Source organism: Balaenoptera physalus (genome assembly GCF_965194825.1).
Source record: "Balaenoptera physalus genome assembly, chromosome: 15".
NCBI lineage: Eukaryota > Metazoa > Chordata > Mammalia > Artiodactyla > Balaenopteridae > Balaenoptera > Balaenoptera physalus.
In genome coordinates, this window is record NC_138894.1 from 38,613,891 (window position 1) to 38,632,463 (window position 18,573).

General features: G+C 36.9%; 1 long non-coding RNA gene across 3 annotated transcripts in view; it reads right to left on the minus strand.

The window, feature by feature from the left end:
- LOC309643394 overlaps positions 1–18,573 on the minus strand; it is a 51,447-nt gene that overhangs the window by 12,101 nt on the left and 20,773 nt on the right. For all 3 annotated transcript variants that reach the window (XR_014253705.1, XR_014253706.1, XR_014253707.1), the window contains exon 3: positions 1,995–5,737. This is a non-coding gene — a long non-coding RNA (uncharacterized lncRNA). The remainder of the gene's footprint in view (positions 1–1,994; positions 5,738–18,573) is intronic.

Consider the following 18,573-nt stretch of genomic DNA (forward strand, 5'->3'; position numbering starts at 1 on the left):
AGGGGTATAGATGATACAAGATTAGATACAAATTGATAATTATAGAAACTTGATGATGTATTCATTGTATTATTCTTTCTACTTTTTAATTTTGAAAATTTTCCCTAATAAAAAAAAGTTTTTTCACATGCACTGTACTACGCTTCTAATTAATAAGAACCAAACAAAGCCAGGAGTAGGGGATGCCTCCTGGCATGTACCTAGAAAGAGCAGTGCATCAAAATTCAGGAACTCATAGACTTGAAGGAGATCCTATTCCCTCCTCTGTGGCTTGAACCACCTCTACATTGTTCGTAAATGTTGTTGCCCATATTCTGCAGGACCTTCATCCTGTTCCACTTGTGACAGCTTTGAAAGTTCTTCCTCATCCTGGCAGAAATCATTCTCCCTGTATCTTTCTGCCACCCATAGATTATAGGCCTAGCCCTTCCTCACACAATAGTCCCTCAAATATTTGAAAACCAGCATTCACCTGTCCCTCTCGCCCTAACTGCACGTGCAGGTCTTTTGAGCTTCAGCCCTAATTCTGTCCCCACAGGCCCAATACTTTGGTTTTCTGCCATCCTGGCTGCTCTGCTCTGATCTCAGAACAGTTTGACTTGTAAGTCATGTGCTCTGGAATGAAGTGATCTGGGTGTAGCCTGACAATTACAGAGAACAACAGGGCTATCGCCTCCCTTGTTCCAGTTACCACATCTTTTGTTGTTGTTGTTACCCCGGGCTGGAGCCTGGATGCACAAATTTCTAAGAGCTGGGTGTTAAATTTTCAAGAATTCTGTAGGCCAATTGTTAAAGGCAGTCATGATTAAAGTTTAAATTACATAAACTTACAATTACGTGTTATATTAAAAGGTAAAAAATACTTAAAATGTATCACTTCCTTATTAGTTTACTACATATTACTATTATCTCTTCCCTTGAGGTTCTTTACTTTGACTGCATTTGTGTAGTGGAAATACTGTAATGTATTGGTATGCTACTGCATATCTCTTCCAAACTGGGTTCAGTGACATCATGTTGGTAACTTGAAACTGGCCATGGTGGGAGTATTTACACTACAGAAATTGGCAGGTGCCATGAATCAAGGTGTTTTCTTCCTGCAGAGAGCTAGTTGTTAAACATTTTACCACCACACCCCTAGACACAGCCTGAAGTCTTAGGTTTTTTTTTGGCAACCACTGACTCAAATTAGGCTAAGGCTCTTAGCTTCTGCTAAAGCAAGTATAACCCATTCTTACTGATACAAATTAGTTCGTCAGACCTCATATTAATAATTTTCAAATTGCTTCCTTTTAGATTCAACTCACTAATTCTGATTTTGTCATCCAAGTATTCATTATACCTCCAACTTCAGGTTACCAATAAATTTAATGAGCACACCTTCTGTATATTTATTCTGAAAGCATTCACGAGGGGAAGGGGGACACAGCCCTTGGACTCATCATTATATATTGTACTTTCTTACAGTTTGATATCAACTTGTTAGTCAGCACCTTGTGCATATAATCAGCTGGCTACTAATTCATCAAGAATGCCAGAGTCTAGTTCGTTATTTCCCCATCTGGTCCAAAAGAAAATCATGAAAAACCTCATTAAATGTCCAACCAATGATGAAATACTCTCTCTATAAGGGCTTTCCCAGAGCTGCTGGGCAGGTAACCTTGTCAAAGAGGGAAGGAGATAATCAGCCTTGGCTGATTCTCAGTGAGCTCATTCTGAGTCAACCATTACTTCACCTAGAATCTGAAACTGTTCGTCTAGTAACACATTCTGGAGTTTTGCCTGAGATTGCAGTTACAGACAATGTTCTACCAATTTTCTGGTTCTGCCTTCTCTCTCTTTCTGAAAATTAGGATATCCCACTGTCTCCAGTCTTCTGATATCTCTCCTACTCTCAGTGATGTCCCCCAAATCACTGACAATTGGTGATCCCATACTAAGTTTTTCTCGGGGCCCTAAGATGTTATTTCTCAAAGCTGGGGATTTGAACTCACCTGGAGCAGCTCTGGGCTTTTTCACGTTCTATCACTCCATCTTGGGCTTCCATCTTCCCTTACTAAGGTTCATACTTTTCTCTATTCCTCTTCATCTTACTCCTTCCATGTGGAGAAGAAATGTCTCTGCCATGAAAGTCAGAAACAAAAGAAAATGGAAAAGCTCTATTTTCTTCGTATCGCCCACTGGCAGTGGTCCCAAGCTGAAGATCCTATCCTTTACTTGATGTTAGTCGTCAAACTTTACTAAAATGACAGCAATAACAGAACCTTGTAGTTTTAGAGTAACTTGAGTGTATTGGGAGCTTTAGCTTTTCTGATACTTATGACTGTGTCCACGAATATTCCAGCACAAAGAATGACAATTTGATGGTAGGATAGATATATGATGAGATTCCTGACCTTTCCGAAGTTGTGACATCACATCCTTGTTCGAATTTGCAACACGCTCCCTACCGTAGAGCATGGTATATATTAATTTTAAAATTTTCAATTAATTTGGTCTTGAGAATTTTTCACCTTGAAGTGTTTTAATAAAACACTGTAGATAGTTCTGATAATTACAAAATTACAATCAAGGAGAACTGCAAATACGGAAGAACTCAGTATATTTGGGAGTTTTTTTCTTTAATTTTACTTAGCTGATCTTTTATACAAAAAAACCTCTTAATATAACCAACTCTTGTTATGCAGCATTTTTTACCTGGAAGTCTGTAAGTTGCCCTTATACACAGTTCCAAAAAATGTTAACAATGTTTATGGGTTTTAACTTGGAGGCCCTGAACTAAGAGATATGAAACCTAGGTTTTCCATTTTGTTCTGCTATTAATCAGTTGTGCAATCTCGAAAAATCCTTTTGCTTTTTTTGTTCACATCTAAATATTGTTGTAAGTCCCTTCCAGATCTAAGAGCAGAGAGCAGTAAAATGCCCAGCTATCCTGTCTACGGGCTCTTGGCTGTCTCCACTCACTCTCTGTAGTTGATGTGAGTATGCGGGTATGTATGGGGGGACAGGGAAGAAAGGTTTGAGTTGGGAGTCTTGGTAGGGAAAGGAGGAAGAGGAGGAGGAAAATAGCCCACATCATTCCTCTGAGGTTTTTCACAAGAGGTAATTTCAAAACAAAACTAAGTCAACCTATCAAAACAAGATAATGACAAGGGAGAAAGTAAAAGTTTTTGGCCAAATCCATCTCACAATCATTCTTTCCTGTCCCCACAAAGCTATCTGAACTGAGATCTTGTTAGTGGACCTCCATTTCCAGTAAACATCACTCACTTAGAACAAAAACGGGAAGCTCCCACATGTAGCCACTGGAAACAGTCCCAGATGCAGGAAGAGGTTTGTATGACATCATTCAGAAAGTTATGCAGTGGGAAGGTCTGCAGATTAGAAAACTAGCTCACCTAAGAGTTCTTTTCACTAGGAATTTTTATCCAGTTTTAGAAGTCCCAAGTTTCCTGGAAAATATATTTATTGATAAGTGTGTATATTTAACCCATATGTTGAAATGTATATACCTTACTGGAAATTGCTCAAATGCTAAAGAAATGTTATTCATGTGTGTAAACATTTAATTAAGTAGTAGAAAAAAAAAGACAAATATTATTGTTCCTCTGTATGTGGAAAAGTTTTGTTCATGCTTTTAAAAATAACTCGGTTGTTTTAGTAAAAATGATATGTGTTCATTGCAAAATATTGAAACAAATCAGAAAAGCACAAAGAAGATAAAAATCTGCTGAAGTTTCATTAGTCAGAAATAAACATTGACAGAATTTTGGTAGTCTCTCCAGACATTTTTCTGTGCATATGTACGTTTAATTTTACAGGAGTGGCATGTTTTTTATTTGCTGCGTTGTATTCTTCCTTCCTCCTCAATAATGTCACTAACATCTTTATGTGTAACCAAATATAGGTATATGGTGTGACTTTTGAGGACTCCATAGTTTTTCATTTTATTTTGTTTGTTCCATATAGTCGATTCCATGTGGATGAAAATATAGGTTGTTGAGAAAGAGCTTTTTTAAGCTTCAGAAGAACAGTTATGTAAAGAATGTAAAGTTATGTTAAGTAACATATTTGCACAAGAATCTGGTTTGGTTATTCCTCCTGCAAAAGCTTGAAATATAGTAAATGAACAGTGAGTGTTATAGACCATTAAGATGTATCTTATTTATTACTGAGCCGTTAATACAATTAAGGGTTTTAAAAAGCAAGAATGAATCACAAAGTAAAACTCAACATATTTAACAACACGTTGAATAAAAGAGACTGCACAGAGCTCCCTACCCACTCCTGCCATTTGAAGATACAAGAGATCTGCGACCAGGAAGAGGGTCCTCACGCGACCACCCTGGCACCCTGATCTCTGACTTCCAGCCTCCAGGACTGTGAGAAATAAATGTCTGTTGTTTGTAAGCCATCCAGTCTCTGATATTTTGTTATAGTAGCCCAAATGGACTAAGATGGACTTTGAACAAGGTAACTAGTTACCAATTCTGGGTCTCCCACAATTCCAAAGTCTTCTTCATTTCCCATGAATCTACAAACCACATCTGTTAATTTTAATTTTAATTTCCTTTTGAGGCAAAATTCCTTTATTCATTTGTTTCTGAACCTACAATTCTGAAACCCAATGAATTTTAACATTAATGTATTTATTATTTACATATTGTCACATTTCAAAACAAATTTGAGGCAGTAAATGTTATTACTTAGTAATTAACAGTTTCGTTTTTTAAAGCATTTTTTATTGTGGTAAAGTACACATAACATAAAGTTTACCATTTTAATGATTTTTAAGTTCAGTGGCATTAAGTACATTCACATTTTTATACAACCATCACCACCATACATCTCCGGAACTTTTTCATCTTCCCCAACTGAAATTCCCATTAAACAATGACTCCCCAATCCCCCTTACTCCCAGCTCCTGGTAACCACCATTCTACTTTCTGTCTTTGTGATTTGACTATTATAGGTAACTCAACTTTGTTCGGATTTAAGCCTTAAATAAACCTCATCTCTATCTTGGTTGAGAACTCTGCTAGTTTGAAAGAGTCAACTTAAAAAAATCCAAATTTTTTTTACATGGAGGTGACATTTACATACCATAAAATGCTTACAGATACTTTAAAACATACAAAATTTTATCTATATGTGAATGTATATGTGATAATGTATTATCAGCATGATTATAAAGTCATGAGACTCACGTGCCATTTTATTTTGAAGTCACATCATACCCCTAAACGAAGTTGAATACAAATCTATATGCTGTGATTCCACCATGTAAAAAAGAATATCTCTGTATAGAATAAGACTGGAAGGTAAGAACATGGGAAAATAAAAATGGCTTATTTTTAGAGTGGTGCAGTTTTTGCAATGTGATTTTTAAAAAAATTATCAATAGTGTTATCAAGTTGGAGAACAGTTTTTTTTTTAAATTAATTAATTAATTAATTAATTTATTTATTTATTTTTGGCTGCATTGGATCTTCTTTGCTGTGCGCCGGCTTTCTCTTGTTGCAGCAATTGGGGGTTACTCTTTGTTGCCATGTGCGGGCTTTTCATTGCGGTGGCTTCTGTTGTTGCGGAGCACGGGCTCTAGGCGCGCGGGCTTCAGTAGTTGTGGCACAGGGGCTTAGTTGCTCCGCGGCATGTGGGATCTTCCCGGACCAGGGCTCGCCCCGTGTCTCCTGCATTGGCAGGCAGATTCTTAACCACTGCGTCACCAGGGAAGCCCCTAGTTTTTTATTATAAGAGGAGAGCAGAAAATAGATATTAAATTCACAGATTAATAAATGAGAAGAGAAAGGGCTGATGTTGTCTTATATTTCAACGTTTCTAGAAAATCATTTCCATGAAAACTTTTCCCAGGTCCAACCAATTTGAATGTGGAAAGCATTTTTTTTTCCCTCTCTGAAAATAGACACAGAAATCATTGAGTACACCTATAGAAAGGCTGACCCACAAAATGTCCATTATACTTCCACATATTAGGTACATTTTCCTTCATTAGCTTGCCCAGGAACAAAAGCAAATGTCAATAGTTTGCTCTTATCAATTCATAATCCTCCATTTCTATCACAGTTGGTTCCCATTGATTACACATAGGGATAAAAATAGAAAGCTCTGAGATGGTGCTTTTGCCAGTTTCTCAGATGACTTTCTAAAGAAGAAAGTTGTATATGGGTGGATAGTATACGAACTTGAAATGTTGAGAAAGCAGGAAAAGACAGCAGAGTCTGTTTCTCATTGTCATAGAGTCCGTATTATCCTGTTTAGCTGAAATTAAGCCCAAATCCTAAAAATTCTGAATACCTGCTGTCAGCTTCCTGCAAATGGGCCAGACTTCCCAGAGAATGTTAGCTAGAGTGCTGGCCGAGCTAGGGAATATGACAGATGCTGGCAAACACCATTTCACCACGTAGCTGTTTTCATGTCCTAGCAGCAGCTCATTGAAGTGCCAACAATGGCTCGGGGCGATACAACAAACACATCTTGGACACCTTCTTTGTGCCAGGTATAGTGTGAGAAACGTGGTAGAAAGCCAGCTGGGGAAGTGTGTGAAGGGACCCACTGTCGACTCCTCTGGCCCCAAAGCCCTGCCGGCTACCCTTAGGGATGACACAGAGCAAGGAACATCAAGGTGGGCCAGATTCAGTCCAGCCTCCTTTTCCTGGGGGTGCCTTAGTCTGCAGGGAGGTACAACCCCAGAGGAAGCCTCCTAGCCCACGGTCATGTTTGCGGCTAGGCCTGGGGGCCAGCTGAGCAAAGGGGAGAAATATACATTAGTCAGCTCCTGCTGAGGGACGCAGCATGTCAGTGCTTTTCTCCTTTGCATTTTTCTTTTGTCTTTGAAAAGAGTTATGTATACCAATTGATCGTATAGGAAAAAGAAAATATACTGAGTACCATATATCCACCACCAACTTCATCCCATGTTCCCATAAATGTTTCAGATTTTTAAAAAAGAAATAAAGTAATAGCATGGTTGGAACATGAATTTCTTCCCAAATCCATTTCCTTCCCTCTGTCCTCAAGGGTAACTATTATTCTGAAAGTGGTGTTATCATTCCCAGGCATGCTTTAATACTATTTCTATACGTGTAGATATCCACAAAAATATTGTTTGATTTTGCTATTTTTGAAATGTGTATATTTATATAAATGAAATTAAATCTGTTATTTTTTCTTGGAGACATTTTTTTTTCACTCTGTAGTACAATATGTTTTACATTCAACCATCTTGATCCATGTAACTGCAGTTTATGACTATTCCACAATTTATCTCCAGTCTGTAAGCTTCCCAATGCTTTTGTTTGCTATTAAAAACAATGCTTGAATATCATTTTCCACTTGTCTTTGGTACACATGAGCAAAAGTTTCTCTAGGATGTATACTCATAAGAATTGAATCACTGAGTGGTAATTGTTGTGCATCTTTAACAGAAAATATCAAACTGTTTTCCAAACGTGTACAATGTACAGTCTCAAAAACAGTGAATGAGAGTCCTACCTGCTCCACATCTTCATCAACACTTGACAGTTTCTGACATTTTAACTCTGTGCCAATCTGATAGCTGTGATAAAGATATCTTACTATGGTTTTACGTTGCTTGTCCCTGATTATGAATGAGGTCAATCACCTTTTCGTGTACTGATTGATAATTCATATTGTTTGTCCTGTTAAATGTCTTGTCATGTCTTTTTGTGCATTTTTCTATTGTGCTGTTTTTTTTCTAGTTGATTCATTGGAGGTTTTTTTACATATTCTGGATCCTAAATTTCTGTTAATTGAGTTGTAGATATTTTAATTGAGTTTGTAGCTTGTATTTTTACTCCCTTTATGGTGCCTATTTATGAACAAAAGTTATCAATTTTGTTCCCTAAATAGAATTTTGTTTTGTGCGTCTCATTTAAGGAATCCTTCCCACCCCAAAGCCATAAAGCTCTCCTACTCATTTTTTTCTAAATATTTTAAACACTGGCCCTTCACACTTAAGTCAATTCTGAATTGAATTTTTATGATTGGTGTAAGGTAAATGTACTTTTATTTAAAAGGTATAAATGTACTTTTATTTTTTTCCACATAGATAACAAAATTTCCCAGTATGAATTACTCTTTCCTCACAGGTCTGTCATGTATCAGGTTTCCATTTATTTGTTGGTCAATTCTGGTCACTCTATTCTGCCAATGGTCTGTTTGTCTATCCCTGTGCCCACAATGCATCGTCTTAATTACTACAGGTTTATAATTAGGGCAACAATACTTCAGGTTTACTGTGGTCCAACTGCCATCCATTTTGGCATTTTTCTCAGATTTGTCATTTTTTTAAAACCACATACTATTATTAATAATTGTATTACAATATGCTAGACTGGGGACTTCCCTGGTGGCACAGTGGTTAAGAATCCGCTTGCCAATGCAGGGGACATGGGTTCGATCCCTGGTCCGGGAGGATCCCACATGCCACGGTGCAACTAAACCCGTGCACCACAACTACTGAGCCCGTGTGCCACAACTACTGAAGCCCGAGTGCCTAGAGCCCGTGCTCCACAACAGGAGAAGCCACCACAATGAGAAACCCGTGCACCACAACGAAGAGTAGCCCCCGCTCGCCGCAACTAGAGAGAGCCCATGCGCAGCAATGAAGACCCAATGCAGCCAAAAATAAATAAATACATAAATAAATAAAAAGAAATATACGTGTTGCTTGGTGATGATAAATGGGGACCTTTATCTTGGTTTAAAAAAATATATATGCTGGACTGAGTTTGGTAAACCTTCACTTTGTACTTCAGCTTCTGCCAACTCTAGTGTGTGTGATGCATCTGCAGCAAACAGAATTCTCACTGTAACTCATGGTTAAAATTGAAATATAACCAGCAATATTCTGTATCTCTTTTTCCAACCCTTTCTAGAGGCAAGGTAGCTATGAATTCTCTTTCAAGAACAACATGCTGGGTACTTATTGATAAAATAAGGCAAGGACAGCGAACTCTTTGTGAACTTGGATGGTGGTGGGAGAAGTGTTAGATGTGGCAGCCCCTGATGACTATTTGGCATACCACACAGCAGTACCAGCCCTGCTAAACCACCCGTCAGTGGGAAACCTGGGAAATTCTAGGTTAGCGTATATGAATTATGTGTAGGAAATAGGGACTGAACAGTGCTGCAATAGAGTACATTGAAAGTAGACTGGACACGCTTGTCACTGTGGTTTTGTCCTTAATTGCATGGTGATAACATATAATTGTTTATTTATGCTATTATTTGGTAACACTTTTATATTGTGCAGTAAGACCTTTGACAAAAATGAGCACAAAGGAAAAAAAAGAAAGTGCGTGTTTAATAAAAATTCAATACTTTAATTTCTCAAGAAACTGTATGATGACTATATAACTTCATAAAATGTCAACGTTTAGCATCCCACAGGGCATGTAATAATACCAGTGACCACATGAATGTCAGAGATACAACTGCTGCAGAAGCAGAAGCAGAAGCATCTCATTCAAAAGGTAAAAGTTACATATAGTATAAGAAGCCTGTGCCTGAAGACAATGATTTTCCATGTGCAGGTGAGTTTTACATATCACTCTGTGAAACATGACTTTTCACTGAGACCTAATAACCGCTCTAAATTAATTTTTATATTATACATAATTTTATATATAATTTTAAAATTAATTATACAACTAATCTAGATATAATTATACATACATATATACATATATACAGAGAGGTAGAGAGAGAAAGATTGAGAAGAAGATCCATCAAGAGTGATTGTCTCAAAAAAAAAAAGAAGAGTGATTGTCTCTGTAAGTGGGGGTCATTAACATATTTCTTTATGTTCATTTTGCTTGTCTATTCTGATTTCTTTTTTTTTTTAACATCTTTATTGGAGTATAATTGCTTTACAATGGTGTGTTAGTTTCTGCTATATAACAAAGTGAATCAGCTATACATATACATATATCCCCATATCTCTTCCCTCTTGCGTTTCCCTCCCTCCCACCCTCCCTATCCCACCCCTCTAGGTGGTCACAAAGCACCGAGCTGATCTCCCTGTGCTATGCGGCTGCTTCCCACTAGCTATCTATTTTACATTTGGTAGTGTGTATATGTCCATGCCACTCTCTCACGTCGCCCCAGCTTACCCTTCTGATTTGTCTCTTATACGTCTGTAATAACAAATAACAATAGAAATTTTACTTTGAGAAGGGGAATGACAATTGAATATGAAATGAACTATATGGAGTTTATTAAACAGATAAACCTAAACTAATAATAAACACAGTTGTGTATTCTGTTAATGGCCCCCAGTAAGGACTCCTTGTCTCCATACCCTTTGCCATGTAACTCTGTAGTCCCCTCCCCCTCTGACTACGGGTTTGGCCATATAACTTACCTAGGCCAATGCAATGCTAACAGACAGCAACAAGCAGGGGTTTGAAAAGCACCTGTGTGCTTCTGCTTCCTCTCTCGTGCATTGAGCTTGCTCGCTTTTGCATCTCTGCCTCAGTGTGAGAACTTGCCCCAGCTAGTCCACTGGAGAGATATAAAGACATGTGGAGAAAAGAGAGATCATCCTAGTCCAGACAATAGCTAGCCAACCCTCACCGTGTGAGAGCCCAGCTAAGATCAGCAGCTGATTGTAGATGCTTGAGTGAGCCCAGTCAAGATCAGATAATGGCTCAGCTACCACAGACTTATGAATGAGAACAATAAGTCTTCAGGTGGTTTGTTATCAGCCTTATTGTGTCAATAGAGAACTGATGCAACAACAAAGAAATAATGTGCTCTGTGGAGAGGAGAAAGGGAGTGTCTTTCAAAGATGTTTTTAATTTTGATTTAGTCCAGTTAATCTTTCATTTCCCCTTTGGTGCTAGTGCCTTTCTACAAAGGCTTTGCCTAATCCTCTTTTACTTTTATCAGCTTCTTGTATCCCATTTCTTTCTCTGAGTTTAATTATCTTCTTCTAAAATACAACTTTTAGTAGCTCTTTAAGGGAAGGTCTTTTAGTATAAATTTTCTCAGACTTTTTTTTTTTGGTCTGAAGCTACCTTCATTTCATGTTTATGCTTGAAGGATGCTTTAGCTGGGTACAGAATTCTAGATTAATTTTTATATTTCCTTTCCCACTTTGAAGATATCATTCCATTGTTTTCTGGACAATATTATTGTTGTGAGTAGTCTTCTATCTAATTGTTGTTTCTTTGTGGTTAATCTATATTTCATCTCTTTGAGTTTTTAAATCCTTCTTTATGTCTGTTACTAAATGTAGCTATGTGTGGATTAATGTTTATTTAAACTTTTCAAGATGCATTATGATTCTGGAATCTGAGGAGTTACATCTTTTATCAGTCTTGAAAATTCTCAGCCATTATCATTTTAAATCTTGCCTCTTCCACACTCTCTTCTATTATGTGTGTCCCTTTTCTCTATATCTCAACTTCTCATTCATATTTTCTACCTTTTTTTTGCTGCCTTCTGGATAATATCCTCAGATTTAGCTTCTAGCTAATTAGTTCTTTCTCTTCAGTTGTGTCTAATCCACTGTTTAACTATTTATTTTAAATTTCAATGATTATGTCTTCCATTCCTAAAATTTCTCTTTGGTGGTTTCCCATATTCACCTGTTGTTTTCTTCATAAGGTCTTTCTTTTAATCTTAGGGTTTGGATCTCTTCTTTCATGTTTAATTATTTTATGCATACTCATTTTATATTCTCTTCTGGATTATCAGTCTAATATTTCAGGATTTTAGGGCTCTAATCCTCTTGTTTTGTGTCTCCTGACTGAGCTCATGTTTGATTTTTTCTTTGTGTGTTTTATCCTCTTTTATTATAAAAACTCTTTTTTGCCTGGATTGGTTTTATTCCATGAGAACCTCATGTGCCCTTAGGTGGAGAAGCATCCCTCCAGAATGGTTTCACATTTGCTCCTGTAAGTGCCTCAGGGTTCTCCAGTGGCCCAGGATCAATTTTTATGTTCATTTCTTAATTTAGGGATTCCTGGACTACCAGGGCAGTATTAAGCCAAAGCCAAAACCAATGTGAGAAGCAGGCCTGGGTTTTCAATGTTTCAGTGAAAATATTTTTCGTTACCCAGCATATGGGTAAAGAAATATGTATTTTCTTGTCACTTCCATGTGCTGGTGAGCAGATTTTTTTCTACTGTCCTTTCACTGAGGGTGCCACCCTTTGGTAGTTCCAGCTTCTCATAGATTTCTGTTCCAACTTCCTGACTGGAGCAGGTCCAGGACCATGTCGTTTATACATGCACAGGCCTTAAAATCCAAGTCCCTAACTTATGGTAACTCCTCCCACCTCCCCCAATACCTCTGGCATTTGCAATAGTCACTGGAGTCCTTTCCCTCAGATTTCAGCACCTCCTTCCTTTCTGTTACCTGCAGATTCCTCTCTCTTTCTCACAAGCTCAGCTATATAGTTAAAGACTTTTTCTTATATTTTATCCAGCATTTCTTTTTTTTCTATTGAGATGATCATATGGTTTTTATTCTTCAATTTGTTAATATGGTGTATCACATTGATTGATTTGCGTATATTGAAGAATCCTTGCATCCCTGGGATAAATCCCACTTGATCGTGGTGTATGATCCTTTTAATGTGTTGTTGGATTCTGTTTGCTACTATTTTGTTGAGGATTTTTGCATCTATATTCATCAGTGATATTGGTCTGTAATTTTCTTTTTTTGTAGTGTCTTTGTCTGGTTTTGGTATCAGGGTGATGGTGGCCTCATAGAATGAGTTTGGGAGTGTTCCTTCCTCTGCAATTTTTTGGAAGAGTTTGAGAAGGATGGGTGTTAGCTCTTCTCTAAATGTTTGATAGAATTCACCTGTGAAGCCATCTGGTCCTGGACTTTTGTTTGTTGGAAGATTTTTAATCACAGTTTCAATTTCATTACTTGTGATTGGTCTGTTCATATTTTCTGTTTCTTCCTGATTCAGTCTTGGAAGGTTATACCTTTCTAAGAATTTGTCCATTTCTTCCAGGTTGTCCATTTTATTGGCATAAAGTTGCTTATAGTAGTCTCTTAGGATGTTTTGTATTTCTGCAGTGTCTGTTGTAACTTCTCCTTTTTCATTTCTGATTTTATTGATTTGAGTCCTCTCCCTCTTTTTCTTGATGAGTCTGGCTAATGGTTTATCAATTTTGTTTATCTTCTCAAAGAACCAACTTTTAGTTTTATTGATCTTTGCTAATGTTTTCTTTGTTTCTATTTCATTTATTTCTGCTCTGATCTTTATGATTTCTTTCCTTCTGCTAACTTTGGGTTTTGTTTGTTCTTCTTTCTCTAGTTTCTTTAGGTGTAAGGTTAGATTGTTTACTTGAGATTTTTCTTGTTTCTTTAGGTAGGCTTGTATAGCTATAAACTTCCCTCTTAGAACCGCTTTTGCTGCATCCCATAGGTTTTGGGTCGTCGTGTTTTCATTGTCATTTGTCTCTAGGTATTTTCTTATTTCCTCTTTGATTTCTTCAGTGATCTCTTGGTTATTTAGTAACGTATTGTTTAGCCTCCATGTGTTTGTCTTTTTTACGTTTTTTTCCGTGTAATTCATTTCTAATCTCATAGCGTTGTGGTCAGAAAAGATGCTTGGTATGATTTCAATTTTCTTAAATTTACTGAGGCTTGATTTGTGACCCAAGATGTGATCTATCCTGGAGAATGTTCCGTGCGCACTTGAGAAGAACGTGTAATCTGCTGTTTTTGGATGGAATGTCCTATATATATCAATTAAATCTATCTGGTCTATTGTGTCATTTAAAGCTTCTGTTTCCTTATTTATTTTCATTTTGGATGATCTGTCCATTGGTGTAAGTGAAGTGTTAAAGTCCCCCACTATTATTGTGTTACTGTCGATTTCCTCTTTTATAGCTGTTAGCAGTTGCCTTATGTATTGAGGTGCTCCTATGTTGGGTGCATATATATTTATAATTGTTATATCTTCTTCTTGGATTGATCCCTGGATCATTATGTAGTGTCCTTCCTTGTCTCTTGTAACATTCTTTATTTTAAAGTCTATTTTATCTGATATGAGTATAGCTACTCCAGCTTTCTTTTGATTTCCATTTGCATGGAATATCTTTTTCCACCCCCTAACTTTCAGTCTGTATGTGTCCCTAGGTCTAAAGTGGGTCTCTTGTAGACAGCATATATATGGGTCTTGTTTTTGTATCCATTCAGCCAGTCTATGTCTTTTGGTTAGGGCGTTTAATCCATTCACGTTTAAGGTAATTATCGATATGTATGTTCCTATGACCATTTTCTTAATTGTTTTGGGTTTGTTTTTGTAGGTCCTTTTCTTCTCTTGTGTTTCCCACTTAGAGAAGTTCCTTTAGCATTTGTTGTAGAGCTGGTTTGGTGTTGCTGAATTCTCTAAGCTTTTGCTTGTCTGTAAAGCTTTTGATTTCTCCATCAAATCTAAATGAGATCCTTGCCGGGTAGAGTAATCTTGGTTGTAGGTTCTTCCCTTTCATCACTTTAAGTATATCATGCCACTCCCTTCTGGCTTGCAGAGTTTCTGCTGAGAAATCAGCTGTTAACCTTATGGGAGTTCCCTTGTATGTTATTTGTCGTTTTTCCCTTGCTGCTTTCAATAATTTTTCTTTGTCTTTAATTTTTGCCACTTTGATTACTATGTGTCTCGGCGTGTTTCTCCTTGGGTTTATTCTGTATGGGACTCTCTGCGCTTCCTGGACTTGGGTGGCTATTTCCTTTCCCATGTTAGGGAAGTTTTCGACTATAATCTCTTCAAATATTTTCTCTGGTCCTTTCTCTCTCTCTTCTCCTTCTGGGACCCCTATAATGCAAATGTTGTTGCGTTTAATGTTGTCCCAGAGGTCTCTTAGGCTGTCTTCATTTCTTTTCATTCTTTTTTCTTTAGTCTGTTCCGCAGCAGTGAATTCCACCATTCTGTCTTCCAGGTCACTTATCCGTTCTTCTGCCTCAGTTATTCTGCTATTGATTCCTTCTAGTGTAGTTTTCATTTCAGTTATTGTATTGGTCATCTCTGTTTGTTTGTTCTTTAATTCTTCTAAGTCTTTGTTAATCATTTCTTGCATCTTCTCGATCTTTGCCTCCATTCTTATTCCGAGGTCCTGGATCATCTTCACTATCATTATTCTGAATTCTTTCTCTGGAAGGTTGCCTATCTCCACTTCATTTAGTTGTTTTTCTGGGGTTTTTTCTTGTTCCTTCATCTGGTACATAGCCCTCTGCCTTTTCATCTTCTCTATCTTTCTGTAACTGTGGTTTTTGGTCCATAGGCTGCAGGATTGTACTTTTTCTTGCTTCTGTTGTCTGCCCTCTGGTGGTTGAGGCTATCTAAGAGGCTTGATGGGAGGCTCTGGTGGTGGGTAGAGCTGACTCTATCCAGCATTTCTAAGTATTTGTAATGGGAGTTGTCCCATTACAAATACAATTGCTTTTTAACCTATTTTAAACTTTTTGAAAAATGTCTTAGGAGCGTAAGTAACTGTGCAGGAAAGTTGGGGACCAGAGGGATGGGGAAAAAATGTGGGATGTTCTGTGAATTAGAATCTTCACTGTGTAGTAATTCAGCATTCTTCCAACAGGGGGAGGCATAAATTATAAGCCGAGGGGAATGTGGGCATATAATTTTAGGAAAATTAACTCAAGACTTTTTCCATTTTCAAATGAATTGTGTCCTAAAATTGACCTGCCTGTGGTAAAGGTACGTGCTGACTCTTTTCCACCTTTCCTTTCACAATAGTCTTTCTCCCACTTTACAAAAGGAAGGCATACCTGTCACCATTTACCTCACTGTGCAAAACCCTCCAGACAGGCAAACAAAAAGACTATGCAAAATAATTGGTCTCTGGGAAGCATCTTAATCACAAATCAAGTCACTAAACGCACACGCTAAGGCTTATACTTATTTCTGTTAAAGGAGAAGCTAGGGGTTAGAAATGGAATATTTTGTTCTTGTTGAGGTGTATCTAACTCAGTGTGAGTCTAGGACTTTTATTTAATGACTTTGCCTCTTCTATTCCTTAACTATTGTCAAAGGATGCATCATTTTTTAGGAGAAGTTCCATGAGGGGAAAGCAAAGACAGCATTGGTGAAAAGTATTGAAGTGTGTAAGCAGCTTTTTAAATACAAGCAATTCTTTTAGGCTATTCTTAACACTCATCCTTAGGCCGTATCATTAGCTGGAAAGAAAAGCATGTTCAAACTGAATAAGCAGAACAAGCCTGTGGCACTGACTCTTCAACATAATTTGAGCGTTTTCTGGGACTACTATATATGATTTTAGATGAAAATTTTACTTAATTTGTTTAAAATTCAGTGTGAATCAATAAGCTAAAATCTATTTTTTAAAGCATATAATGAAAAATTTATTCCAGCTATAGTCAATCTTCATCTTATTTCAACTAATTAAATATTTAGTATTTTCTAAATCCTAATAAAAACAAAAAATAAAAGTAGATGCCAGCTGCGAGGCCAATTAGTTTTAGTAGTATCTTTCTTTTTTATTAGATACACAAGGAAAGTTTGAACATAATATCTAAGGAGTTAACAGGGCTATTTCTGATTTTTATACATGATTCTTATTCTGAAAAGCCAAACACTTGTATTTGATACATGCCACACATATTTAACAAAAAGCATGCAGTGCCTTTTATCACATTCCTTGCTTAATAAGTAACTTACCTGTAACTGCAGCTACACATGCTAGTTCATTATTTCAAAATAAGTAATAAAGAAATAGCATATTCTTTTCATCTGGTTTTATAACATAAAAAGGAAAAAGGCCAATTATATTAGATATACATTATTTTAATCTCAAAGGCTTTCAGTAATGTTGCCAGATACTATCTATAATTTACTTCACAATGCTTTATAATCTTTCTTGAAACATATAAATATATACTGTATATGTATTAAATAAAGTTGGGGGAGGAAAGAAGCCAGACTTTTCTCACAAACTAAGCCTGATTTACATTGTTGCTTTGACCAAGAGGACTAATTTTACCAATTAGATTACACGATGTACTCATAAATTAAATGTATTCATAAATTAAATGAGCAAAATCTATCTCCACAATTTTGGCAAAAATATATTTAAATCACATTATAAAAATAGCATTTTATTAATAAATATTATACTGAAAAGGGCGCTTTGAAATTTACATTATTTCCATTACCTCAACCCTTTTTTTTCTTTTATTTTTTTATACAGCAGGTTCTTATTAGTTATCCATTTTATACATATAAGTGTATACATGTCAATCCCAATCTCCCAATTCATCACACCACCACCACCACCACCACCACCACTTTCCCCCCTTGGTGTCCATACGTTTGTTCTCTGCACCTGTGTCTCTATTTCTGCCTGGCAAACCGGTTCACCTGTACCATTTTTCTAGGTTCCACATATATGCGTTAATATACAGTATTTTTGTTTTTCTCTTTCTGACTTACTTCACTCAATATGACAGTCTCTAGATCCATCCACGTCTCTACAAATGACCCAATTTCCTTCCTTTTTATGGCTGAGTAATATTCTATTGTATATACATACCACAACTTCTTTAACCATTCGTCTGTTGATGGGCACTTAGGTTGCTTCCATGACCTGGCTATTGTAAATAGTGTAGCAATGAACATTGGGGTGCATGTGTCTTTTTGAATTATGGTTTTCTCTGGGTATATGCCCAGTAGTGGGACTGCTGGGTCATATGGTAATTCTATTTTTAGTTTTTTAAGGAACCTCCATACTCTTCTCCATAGTGGCTGTATCAATTAACATTCCCACCAACAGTGCAAGAGGGTTCCCTTTTCTCCATACTCTCTCCAGCATTTGTTGTTTGTAGATTTTCTGATGATGCCCATTCTAACTGGTGTGAGGTGATACCTCATTGTAGTTTTGATTTGCATTTCTCTAATAATTAGTGATGTTGAGCAGCTTTTCATGTGCTTCTTGGCCATGTGTATGTCTTCTTTGGAGAAAAGTCTATTTAGGTCTTCTGCCCATTTTTGGATTGGGTTGTTTGTTTTTTTAATATTGAGTTGCATGAGCTGTTTATATATTTTGGAGATTAATCCTTTGTCCATTGATTCATTTGCAAATATTTTCTCCCGTTCTGAGGGTTGTCTTTTTGTTTGTTTATGGTTTCCTTTGCTGTGCAAAAGCTTTTAAGTTTCATTAGGTCCCATTTGTTTATTTTTGTTTTTATTTCCATTACTCTAGGAGGTGGGTCAAAAGAGATCTTGCTGTGATTTATGTCAAAGAGTGTTCTTCCTATGTTTTCCTCTAAGAGTTTCATAGTGTCTGGTCCTACATTTAGGTCTCTAATCCATTTTGAGTTTATTTTTGTGTATGGTGTTAGGGAGTGTTCTAATTTTATTCTTTTACATGTAGCTGTCCAGTTTTCCCAGCACCACTTATTGAAGAGACTGTCTTTTCTCCATTGTATATCCTTGCCTCCTTTGTCATAGATTAGTTGACCATAGTTGTGTGGGTTTATCTCTGGGCTTTCTATCTTGTTCCATTGATCTGTATTTCTCTTTTTCTGCCAGTAGCACAT